Source organism: Dermochelys coriacea, chromosome 9 (genome assembly GCF_009764565.3).
Source record: "Dermochelys coriacea isolate rDerCor1 chromosome 9, rDerCor1.pri.v4, whole genome shotgun sequence".
NCBI lineage: Eukaryota > Metazoa > Chordata > Testudines > Dermochelyidae > Dermochelys > Dermochelys coriacea.
In genome coordinates, this window is record NC_050076.1 from 100,527,315 (window position 1) to 100,539,460 (window position 12,146).

Sequence of the window (12,146 nt, forward strand, 5' to 3'; positions counted from 1 at the left end):
CGGCCATCCCACGTTGGTGAAAGGTCCCTTGTGATCCACCAGTGCTTGCAGCACCATGGAAAAGTACCCCTTGCAGTTTACGTACTGGCCGCCCCAGTGCGTTCCATCTGTCGCCCCACTGCAGTTAGGTAACCCCAGCGCTTTAAAGCCATCCACAACGGTCTGCACATTTCCCAAAGTCACTACCCTTGATAGCAGCTGGTCAATGATTGCGTTGGCCACTTGCATCACAGCAGCCCCCACAGTAGATTTCCCTCACTCCAAACTGATTCCCGACTGACTGGTAGCTGTCAGGCGTTGCAAGTTTCCACAGGGCTATGGCCACTCGCCTCTCAACTGTGAGGGCTGCTCTCCTTTTGGTGTCTTTGCACTTCAGGGCAGGGGACAGCAAGTCACAAAGTTTCATATGCATAGGGCCACTTTCGTGAAAGTTTCGCAGCCACTGGGAATCATCCCATACTTGCAACATTAGGCATTCCCACCAGTCTGTGCTTGTTTCCCGGGTCCAGAATCGGTGTTCCACAGCATGGACCTGACCCAACAGTACCATGATCTCCCAATCGCCACATGCCGTGCTGTCTGTGTCCATGTCCTCATCAGTATAGTAATTGTACTGTCATCGCTTCCTCGCCCGGTTTTGCAGGTACTGCACATGCTGTTGGATAATGCGCGAAGTATTTACAGTGGTCAAAACTGCAGCAGAGATCTGATCGGACTCCATGACTATGGCGCCTGCACTGGTAATCCTGGAAAAAGAGAGCAGAGTGGCAGCAGAAGCTGTGCTGTTTGGTTCACGGTAGCCAAACAAAGGCTGAAAATGGTTGTCTTCTGTGGCTTTCACAGAGGTGGGAGCCCAGGACGACAACATGGAGAAGCTCGGAAGCGTGGCAATAGCGGGAGATCAAATTTTGTGGCGGAAGCCGTGCTGCTCGGTTCACGATGGCTGAACAGAGTTGAGTTGGAGAGGTGGATTCATCGTAGCAGGAGAGCAGCGGTGCACCATCTGCTGAAAGCAGTATGGCGTCTGCACGCCAAAAAGGCACAAAATGATTGTCTGCCATAGCTTTCTGATGACACACACCCAGAAACATCCGCGAGAATGTTTTTGCCCCATCATGCACTGGGAGCTTAACCCAGAATTCCAATGGGCTGCGGGAACTGTGGGATAGCTACCCACAGTGCACCGCTCCGACATTTGATGCCAGCCTTGGTACTGTGGACGCAATCTGCCAGATTCACGCACTTCAGTGGGGACACAGAAGACCAAATGTATAGAATAATTTCGAAATAATTTTGTACTGTAGACATACCCTCAGAGTCTAAGGTTGCCAGTTTTGGTTGGATGTATTTTTGGAGGTTTCATCACATAATGTAATCTGTGACAAAGTTTCTCCTCTGCCTTGGTGGATCCTGCGCTTATTGGCGGATTTTCTCACCTCGGAGGTTCATGGCAGCCCTCAGTTTGGCTACTTTCGTAGCTCAAATCTGCCATTCACTCAGCCTCATCGCTGGCCAGCATGGGGAAAGGAAGAAGAACAATCCCCGCAGTCTCTGCTGATCCGCCTAGTGGATCGGGGAACAGGCCAGAGACCTTCCCCTCTGGAGGAACCCACAGTCTAGTTCAACTGAGGCAGGTGATTTAGGCTTTGCACAAAGGAAACTTTTCTCCCAGATGTTGGCTAGGAGTCTGAGTTACACAGGGCTAAACAAAAACAAACTAGAAATGTCATAGCCACACAAGTGCTCCCATATCAGTATCTTGTGAGGTACTCCCACGAGTTTTCCAGCAAAAAAAAAAAAAAATCAGGTAAGGCAAAACCTCAGGTTTCTAATGTAGTTTGTTTGAATGTGAAAAATCTTTTGGGGTTTTTAAAATACTCTGTAGATGCACAAAGGAACTTTCTTTTGTTGCAGTGACTTTTAGGTAGGGTAGAACCCACACCCCCATAGCTCCATAGGTCGTGCTAGAAATCTTGCCCCACAGCAAGCCCTATGGCATGATTGGGGTTGGCAGTTCTAACTGCTGCAGGGCTGCTCTCCACACAGTGCCATGGGTAGCAGCAGAGAGAGCGGCTAATGCGGTGCACTCATGGAGAAAGTTGCTTTCGTGATTTGAAAAGACTGCTCATTCTCCAACCCCCTCAGCTAATACTAGTCGGAGAGCAGAGGGTCATGGTCAGCTCTCGCTCTACGCCGGTGAAGCTGCATAAAAGTCTGTTCTAACCACATGCCAGTTGCTGGATCCCAGTCTTCTCTAGGAGACAGTAGTGGCGATGAGATGCTCTAGCTTGTTTACCAGTGTCACAGTGAACTGAATGTATCCCAGGATGTTCCTTATGCATTTTAATCAATCTGAGTTGACATTTGGATTTGACGCTTGGGATGAAATCTTGTCCGCAGAGAGATCAATGGTAAAACCCTCACTGGCTTGATTGGGGTCGAGATTCCACCCTCTCTAACCTCCATCCATATTCTCATTTCTAGTTTATTTACACTTGAATTCTTACACTAATGTAGTGTACATACCTGCTGAATTATACCAGTTCTTAAAGCTACGGCTATTGGCAGCATTTTATATTTTTTTATAGAAATGATCACCCACACGATTATTTTTATTTAGATTTATAAGATGTCACCATCAGGCACCTCATCCTGTGCTCTGGGAGTTCTTACATCAGTAGCCTTGTAACCAACACTAGGGCTCTCCTCATCCTGCTATAGAAACTTGTACCTCCCTACCATGCTCCACGAAAGAAACAGAAAATCTTCAACCCAGTAACCATCTTGCCAAATACATGGGGAAGAGACGGCCTTGCAGCCTATGTGGAATGCCAGCCAATCCAGCCAGGCAAACCACGGAGGGAATCCAAATCCAGATGTGAGAGGCAGTAATGATGATACTGTCCTAAACACTTCCTCTTGCCATGTTGTCTACTCTTGGGATATTTGGCATCTTACTTAAAGCTCCAGCTACTGGAATCATGTGATTACACAACACTCTTAGCTTGCTTTTATTTGTTTTTAAAAGAAAGTTCCTAGCCATCGTAGTTGCAGAGAAAACGTGACCTGAATGCACCTGAAAGGCTCAGAAACCTGAAGGCAGTGACAAAAAACCCAACATTTATTAGTCTTAAAAATCATGACTTTTTTTGAATATCTCATGATTTTTGGGGAAGCTGGTTCATGGCTTTTGAACACTTGGGCATGGCAAACTGTTCTATTTCTGCACATTCTCATGCTCCAGAGATTAGCTTCCTAATGGGCGTGTACGTTTGGCTCTAGAGAGGCCTATGTGTGTTGGGATCTCTGTATCCATGGTAAAAAAAAATTTTTGTGTGGTTTCTTTTTCTGTAAATGCTTGGACCAGAATGTTTCCTATGCTGGAGTGAGTGGCCTGCTCCACTGAGCTCTGGTGGACCACATATGGAGTGTGTTTGGACGCTGAGAGGATTTTCCGAGGAAATGGTCAGTCACATCCAGGTCCCCTAAGAGCTTTGGGTGCTGGGTGGTCCCAGGGTATAGGGCTGGTGTGTGGCTGAAGAGCTGGCCTCTCGGCTGGGACTTTGACAAGTGCTTGGAGCAACCACTGTCTGTGTCAGGGATTGGCCGTGCCCATCCAAGCACCAGCTGCATTTCTTGTGTTTTTGTGTGTGCTCTGTGTCTGTGTGGGTGGGGATTATTAGCTGGTGGTGGCCACTCAGACCTTGCCTGGCTCTCTGCAATGGGTCTGGGGCCAGGTGTGGCACTTGACAGCAAGTGGACCCAACTGTGGGTGGATACCGCAGCTTCTTGCAAGAGCTGGCTTCTGAAAATTCAGGCCCAGAACAGGGGAGGAATTTATCTTCTCAAGCACAGACTTCCACGCAGAAAGATTAACAGCAAGGTTAGCTTGTGTTTCCTTAGCTCCCTTTATTTTGCAGAAACTGAAGCTGCTTTACAAATGTAAACTGATATACAACCGTGCTTCCCTTCAACCCGCTACTGAAATGCAACCACCTGATGGTGAGATGTGTCAGCTGTTCAGCAACACTGCACGGCTGAGAGGACAGCGCGTATAGAATATGGCTTTCAGCTGGAACTGCAGCGGGGGCATAGGGAGGCAGAACGTAATTATCTGATTTGGAACCTGGCCAGGGTGCTGCAGTTAACTTCTTTTCGGCCAAATCTGTCAGTCTTGAAGTGCGGCCTCACCCAGCTCCCATTAAAGCCAGCAGCAATAATCTCACTATCCTTAGTCGTAACAGAACCTCTGACCTAGACTCTGACCCCACTCCAATTGGTTTCAAAGGTGATTTTGCCTGAGTAAGGCCTGCAGGCTTTGGGGATGTTTGAGTGTAAGTACTTGGGACCTCTGTTAAGATTTACCCAGAGTTCTCTAGTCTCTTTAAGATGACTATAACTGACTCAGCCCAGATAATCCAGGGCTTTTACTAAAGGGAGAAGAATATTTTTGACTCCCAGACCTGTAATCTCTCTAGATTAAGCAGCTGCTATAAAGAGGAATCAGACTCATTCCTCTTTGCACTGCCGTAGAATAAACAGAGAGCTGTAATTCTTAGCCCTATCAGGCAGCCCAGAGGGCTGTAAATTTTCCATTAGGCATAAATGCAGATATTTTGGTTTCTTATAGTTATTTACACTATAACCATTTGTATCTGTCAGGGCTGAAGGCAGCTTTGACATTGCGAGCTTCTATCAGGTTATCTTTTATCGGTTTAGCAGTGCCTAAGACACACATACACATATCAAATAGCCAATCCTAACATCGGAGTCCTCTCAAGTATGACTGAATTATTTATTTTGTTATGATGAAAATGTCTGGGCTTTATTGGGTTTTCTTTGAAGAAGTTGATTCTGCCTGAAGTCTGGAAGATAAAAGATCAGTGATTGTCTCTCCAAGATTCTTCTTAAGTCTCCTCCAAGGCTTTTCATTTGTCACAAGCTGCTGTTGCTACTTTAAAGTGAAGGTGAGAGAGTTAAGCCTCTAGAATTAAAAAAAAAAAAAAAAACAAACACATTAACTATATGAAAAACTCTTATCTGTGCTAATTATGCCTTTTACTGGTAAATCAAAGATATCTGCAGCATCAATTAGGTAAGAAGCGATCAGGCTGAATGTGCTTTGGGGAGTTGTTTTAAGTACTCTAGTCAATCATGGCAGAATGAAATCACTGGTATCAGGGCTGCTGTGTAGCAATCACAGCTCATGATTTGGTATAATTTAATATTCCAGCACTTTAAAACCAATTATGTTTGACAATACAGGAGGGTGTTTCAGGTATTGGCAGTAAGAAGACTCCTGTAGTACCATATTTATGTACTTAAATGTTGATTTGTTGGTTATTGGGTTGAAAGGGAAAAGGGTGGCAGGGGAGAGGCACTGCCTGAAAACATGTAACGAGAAGAAGAATTTAAAGTGAAACGTAACAGAGGTGACAATCCCAGAGAATGTAAGAGGCCAGGAATCTGAATTAGTCCTGAAGTAGGAAGATCAAGGTTGCAGTCTGGTTCTTTTACCATTGGGACCAATCTCTGATAGCTATGCAAAACTAATCAATGTTACAAAGCAACTGCACTGACCATGCTGAAAGGGAGTGTCCTGTTGGGTAGACGGGACTGTTTGTTTAGGAGATCCCAGTCTCTTGAGCAGTCTTTGAGATGCTGACAGCTGAGTTGAACATCCAACAGAATTTTAGATTTGTTGGCAATTTTGAAAAGGCAAATAAGTAAATAATTTCAGGTCAAATTAAACATTTTGTGTCGATAGAATCAGTCTGGGGCTTTTTCAGTTTTGACCACTTTGAAATGTTTATGAATTTTTAAAAATTTGAAACAAAATCACTTCAGACAACAACAAGGAAAGAAATATTTGGTTTTCAAAAAGTTGAAATTGAAATACCTAATTTTTTTTCAGGATTCTCCCCCCCCCCCCCCCCAATGAACAATGTGATGAAATGGACACACACCATTCTGGTGTTGCCGAATTTGCATTTTTCTCTGAAAGAGTTTTTCAGCTGAAAAATTTCACCTGGCTCCACTGCTGGCTAAAACCATTTGAGAAAGCTGTGCTAAAGATGTTTAGTCTACAGATGCTTTGAGAACCTGTTGGCTTCTCCAGCCATTTGGACACAGAGCTGAGGAGGAATTGGTAGGAATTGATTATTTGTATCACAGCAGCACCTAGTGGCCCCAACTAAGGTTGTGGTCCCACTGTGCTAGATGCTGTACATACATAATATCGTAATCGACAGTCCTGGTTTGTGGTGGGCCTGGGGCCATTGCTCCACTCTCTGCTGGAACTGCAACCATGGACGGGCTATGCAAGCCCATGCACTGGCTGCTGTTGGGTGTGGATTATGCCCCTGCCCCACTCTCTGGTCTCCTCCGTTTTGGTTTCCAGTGTGTAGGGAGGATTGAATTTCATTCCCAGCGAAGGGGATGATGGTTCTGATTTTGACAGTGGTGAACAAGGGGAAGAATTGGTCATAGAATGGAAAGAGTTACCCTCAAATGCCATTTCCTTTTCCACCTGGATCTCACCACGGCATTGCCCCTGCCCAGGGCAAGAGAACATCAATATCTAAGATAAATGTTGCAAAACTTTGTTATCCCTGAGAAGATTGAGAAGGCTGTAATTGATCAGCAGACCTGGCTGCTTGACCTGGCTGCTATGTAAACATAATATAGCATATATAGTCAAAAGAGTAGGGGATTTTTAAAGGATAAGCGCTAGCCTAAAAAAAAAGCTCTTAGTTACAGTGGGTCTGTAGGGGTCAGAAACACAGTTGTGTTGTGAATGGTTCACGTGAAGTGAGAGGGCTATCTAATTGCTATCCCTCTTGGGTCTTACAGAGCATGTCTGGCTTCTGTAGAAAATAACAAATTCTCACTTGTGGACAGTCAAATAGTGACTCATGTCATCTTCAGGTGGAGAGGAGAGGAAACCGAATGAAATTTATCTTTAGATGAGTGTTTAAGTCTCAAACGTGTGCACTCAAATATATAAACATTATGATTTCATCCTCTGTAGGCCACCCACTGATTTGTGTACCTTTGTTGTAGCCCCTCTGATTAGTTTAGAAAGAAATTTAAACTCTTGATGCCTCAGTATGTCCTCATTTCACCAGTTTTGCTGTACATCTCTGAAACCCTCCTGTTTGTGGGGTATGTGTGAGATATAAAGCATAGGAATGGTTAGTTGAGATCAGATCAGTGGGCCATTCAGGCCAGTATTCTGACAATGTCTTGTGCCAGATGCTTCAGGGAAAGGTGCAAGAAACTTGGTAGTGGTTAACTATGGTGATGGGTTCCACAGATTGATTAATGATTCTTTAAAAAGATGTGTAGATTCTTGTTTGTATAAACATATAACTCTAGTTATAAGACTGATTGGGGGGAAATGTCACCATTCCTTCCAATAACCAGAACTCCTTGTTCATAAATCGAAGGTAATCTGTTTTTTACAGGTTTTAGAGTAGCAGCTGTGTTAGTCTGTATTCGCAAACAGAAAACGAGTACTTGTGGCACCTTAGAGACTAACAAATTTATTTGAGCATAAGCTTTCATGAGCTACAGCTCACTTCATCAGATAAATAAATTTTTGTTAAATTTTAACAAATAAATAAATAAATTTTGTTAGTCTCTAAGGTGCCACAAGTACTCGTTTTCTGTTTTTTACAAGTCTAGTACAGTCTGAAATGCACTCTAATGCTTAGCTGTAGAAGCGGAGCTGGAATTGTAACAGTAGTGTCAAATGATTTGAAATTTTGGGCCTCAGCAGAATGCACAACTTGGTTGAAGCCTTGGGCTTTAAGAAATGATTGCTGAGAATTGACGCGCTTCTTTAACAAATTGTAAAATCCATCATGAAGGAATTAAGGCTGTGTAATTGCCCTCCTGAGTCACATAAAACTTAATATTGGATGTATTGCATGACAATGTTCACTACTAGCAAAGTAGATTTTAAAGGTATTTGTTTCGTATTTTCTCTGCCTGGAGTTTACATTGCTGCTCTCCTTTGCTGCGCAGATAGCAAAGGTATGGGCCATCAAACACGACTGACGAATGTCCTGGACATCTTTCTGCAAAACTGGATTTGGTAGGATACATGAGGGCTGAAAAGTCAGGGCCCCAATTTCATTGTTTTGGAAGGGGTTTCCTTTTTGGTACTCTGCAGATAGGGTGGAAAGGCTCCCACTTTCCATAGCTTCCAACACAACATCCTCTGTTGCTGCTCTTCTCTTCTGTGGAGAGGGGAACCAAGTGTGTTTAGCGCTTCACGGTTCCCTTGTAGACATGGCTCCTGTGGCTAGAGGCTGCTTAGCAGGGGAGGTAGCTGACTGTGCGGGGCTTGCTACAGATTCGCCGCTAATCACAAGCAGACTAGATTGCTCTGCCCCCAGTGACCCAAATCAGTCTGGGACACTCTCTCCAATGCTTCCCCCTGGAGCCTGAGTTTTCATGAGTTTTGTGGCTCCTAAAGGCCAGTCCTGAGTGAGGGGGTAGGGATATTGGAAAAGGGAATATGAATATACAGAAATCTTTGAGGGTGAAAAATTAGCTTAAGAGTTTACCCTGACATTCTAGGGGTCCCAAGGCAACACAGGGAGAGGGACAAAATGAGCCTGGCTTCTCAGAATAGGGATAACATGTAAGCTCAACTCTCTGTTGAAGTCACAGTGGAGTCCGGCATAGACTAATGGCAGGGTACTGCCCTTTTAAATCTGATGCATCTCTGGATTTCCCCTGAGATTAAATATCGCGGACTCCATTTCGCAGCTGGAGAGACTGAAGCTTTGAGGTTCACTGACTTGGCTGGACAGATAGTGGATTAAACAAGCATCTGGGTTCTACTCATGCTTCTGCCACTGACTTGCTGCCACCTTGACCATGTCCCCTGTCTCTTCTGTTCTGCTGCTTTCCTTGCTGCAAAATCTGTGAGGTTTGGGAAACCTCCTCTTCCACAGATTGCAAGAAAATGAGCCTCCCTGCCAAGGGAGGATAGGCCCTGAGCCTGCTGCACCAAGGCCTGCATGGCAAGGAGACAGAAGTACATGAATCATGAAATTATGGAGGAGTTCAGTCCTAGGGGCCTATGGGCTGTTGTTGAGAGTGTTTACCAGATCATGTCAAAGATCTCAGCAGAGCATCTGCCTTCACCTTAGCTGTAGCCTCTTCCTGGGAGGCTAAAAAGCTAGCCCTAGAATCAGAGCAAAGAAATAACGATTCCAGTGGTGTACTAATACACAAATTAAAGGAAGACCTTAGCCAAGAAAGGACTAGAGTTAGGGAGGAAATCCAGAGGGACATGGCAGGGCCTTGCCGGAGTTTGGCATTTGAGGCCTGGCTCCCATCCCTGTGCTTAATCCTCTTGGCTAAGGCTTGGCCTATACTTAAAGTTTGGTTGACGTAGCTACAGTGCTCGGGGTGTGAAAAATCCACACCCTGGAGTGACTGAACTATGCCGAACTGTTTAGGTTGCTAACTCTGACTGAAGCTATTCCGGGAGATTTCCCTGCGTGCCCCCCCCCCATGACATAATGCCATTTTCTTAAAATATCCTATTAAAATCTCATGGATTGCTTTCTATAGTCACCGGGAGATCAATGCTGATTCTGGGAGACTTCAGGCCAATCCTGGAGGGTTGGGAACCCTACAAACTAACCCCCGCTATAGATGGCTAGGTCGATAGAAGGCGCTTCCATTGAGAGCGCTACTTTTGCTCAGGCCGGTGGTGTTCCTCCAGTGACAGAAAAATCCCTTCTGTCACTGTAGGCTGTGTCTATGCAACAGGGTTGGGTCACCATAGTTATGTCGAGGAAGCTAGGCGGTATGGTCTCCCTAGTGCAGATAAGCCCTGGGTGGCACTTGTGGGCTGATGATCTTTAGGCAGCACTTGCAGACTTCATAAATGCAGTATCCTGTGAAATTGCTGCTGTGAGCATTTATTTTGCATGCATCACTGTGAATAATTCCCTGCACTGGAGGAACCCTGAATTTGGAGGGTAGTGAAATTACATGAAACATATTTGCCAAAAACTTTTGAGTGTTTCCATGAGAAGTTTTTCTGGCTCTGTGGGACAGTCAGCAATAGAATGGAGTGACATGCTGGCTGACAGCAGTAATTCAAATCTACCAGACAGAGCCCTGGCCTTCTGCATCTCCACCTCTCTTGCGTACTGTTGGGGTGCGAGGCAAGCGTACCCACTACCTGGATAATGTACTGCTGCTAGCAGCTTTCTGGAAAAACGTGGTCTTCTGCACATGCTCCTCTATCAGAAAACAAATTGCTAGGTGGTGATTGCAATATAACCAGAGAGAGGGAGCATTGTACGTTCGTTTGAGCTTTCTGCTTTTGGAGCATTTACAAGCTCAGTTAACGGTCTTGTTTTCTGTAATTACGTCTTGAGTCAGGAGTTATCGTCGCTAGTTCAAGTATTAACACATCTAATTCCCCCCCTTAATGCTATAAAATAGTCAAATTATGTCTTCCAGTTTGCACTAGGCAGCTGTAAATGTCATGCTACCATCCAGTGTGGTATTTATGGAACTCCACGGGGCTGTAATTTTTGCTATCCCCAATACAAAAATGGATGTGCAAGAGTTTTTCATCGCCTGGCCTGAAAGGATTAAGGAAGGAGATAAATTCTCCCACTGTACTAAGTATTCAAAATGCAGAGAGGAGCCAGTGTGTAAACATTTCTTTGGAGAGCGGGGGAAAAAAACACCTAGACCCAGCAATAAAGTCAAGGACAGGAGGCCGCTTGTGGAAAGGAAACATTTCACTAGATTGTCATCTACCTCACTTTTCAAGCTGCAATAAGATGTAGCAATAAAAAGGCCAATGATGCATTTCATCCAAGTGATATGAACTCTTGCCGAGCCAATTAAACTGTCAATATGCTATAGTTTCAGATTCTTTCTAACAAACTGGGTCGCCTCAGGTCTATTACTCACTTATGTGACTTTTACCGCTGATGCAAAATCAATTTTAGCAATTTATAATCTTACGTTTAATTATGAAAGTAGATTAATTTGTATAAAGAGACGTTAAAATAAAATGTGGACGGATGGGACCCCTCTCCGCTGTGGTGTGCCGAGGCATTGTGGTCTGTAGAGTAAAAGTGACGCCATTAGCCAATGTTTGCAGGTCACCATAATTCTTAGGCACAGTGAATTGGGCCACGGTGGAATTAAATTTTAGAGCCAAATCTTTACTCTTTGGTAGGTTTAAACCGGGTCCTTAATGACTTTTTAATAAGAGAAGTGTTTTACTCTGATCTGTTGTTAATTTTAAAAGCTTAAAATGAGCTTTACTCATTCCATCTCTAACAAGCACCTTTTCTCTTGTATCAAAGAGGGATAAAGAAACATTGAGACAGATTCTCAATACATGAAGCTTTTTCGGGCTAGGAGAGAAACCTGCTCTCAACAGAGCTGTGAAGCATTAGCTCTAGTCTAGAGCAACGCTGATGGAGTGGGGGTTTGTTCTGTAGATGCAGCATCTGGATCCTGTAGTCCAGATTTGTAAAGGTATTTAGGCTTCACTACGCTGTGTGGCAAGGGTTACCTGATTTAGGAGCCTAAATCTCATTTTCAAAAGGGATTTAAGCATTTAGGAATTTTCTCTGAAGTGGTTAAGTCCCTTTTGAAAATGAGACATAGTCCTGGTCTATGCTTAAAACTTGGATTTATCTAAGCTATGTTGCTTAGGGCTGTGAAAAAATTTGCACCTGTGTGATGAAGTTAGGTTGACCTATCCCCATTGTAGATACTGCTAGGTCACCGGAAGCTATTGCTTCTCAATGGGGTGGATTTATTACAGTGATGGAACACCCCCTTCCATTGCTGTAGCAAGTGTCTACACTGCAGCCGCGCCACTGTAGCATTTGTAGTGTGGACACACACCCGTAGGCTCCAAAATCAGTTGGGGTTTGCAATTCTGAGTGCAGCAACAACTACATTTAAAAATGTAGGCTGTAGTGCTTGGAGTAATAGTTCTAATTTAAATTTCCCTCCAGTCCCTGTGAAGGGACTGCTAGCTGGATTGTCAGTCCAGGCTGGTGTGTCTAAGGAGAAATGTCAGTCCAATCCCAGGTGCTTATCTCCTCAGCTTTCTTCAGATTTTGGAAAACAGGTTGTGGCAC

At 44.4% G+C, this 12,146-nt stretch overlaps 1 protein-coding gene across 2 annotated transcripts in view; it reads left to right on the forward strand.

Moving 5' to 3' along the window:
• GPC3 (glypican 3) overlaps positions 1-12,146 on the forward strand; it is a 282,585-nt gene that overhangs the window by 23,707 nt on the left and 246,732 nt on the right. The gene's annotated exons all lie outside the window — the stretch shown is intronic.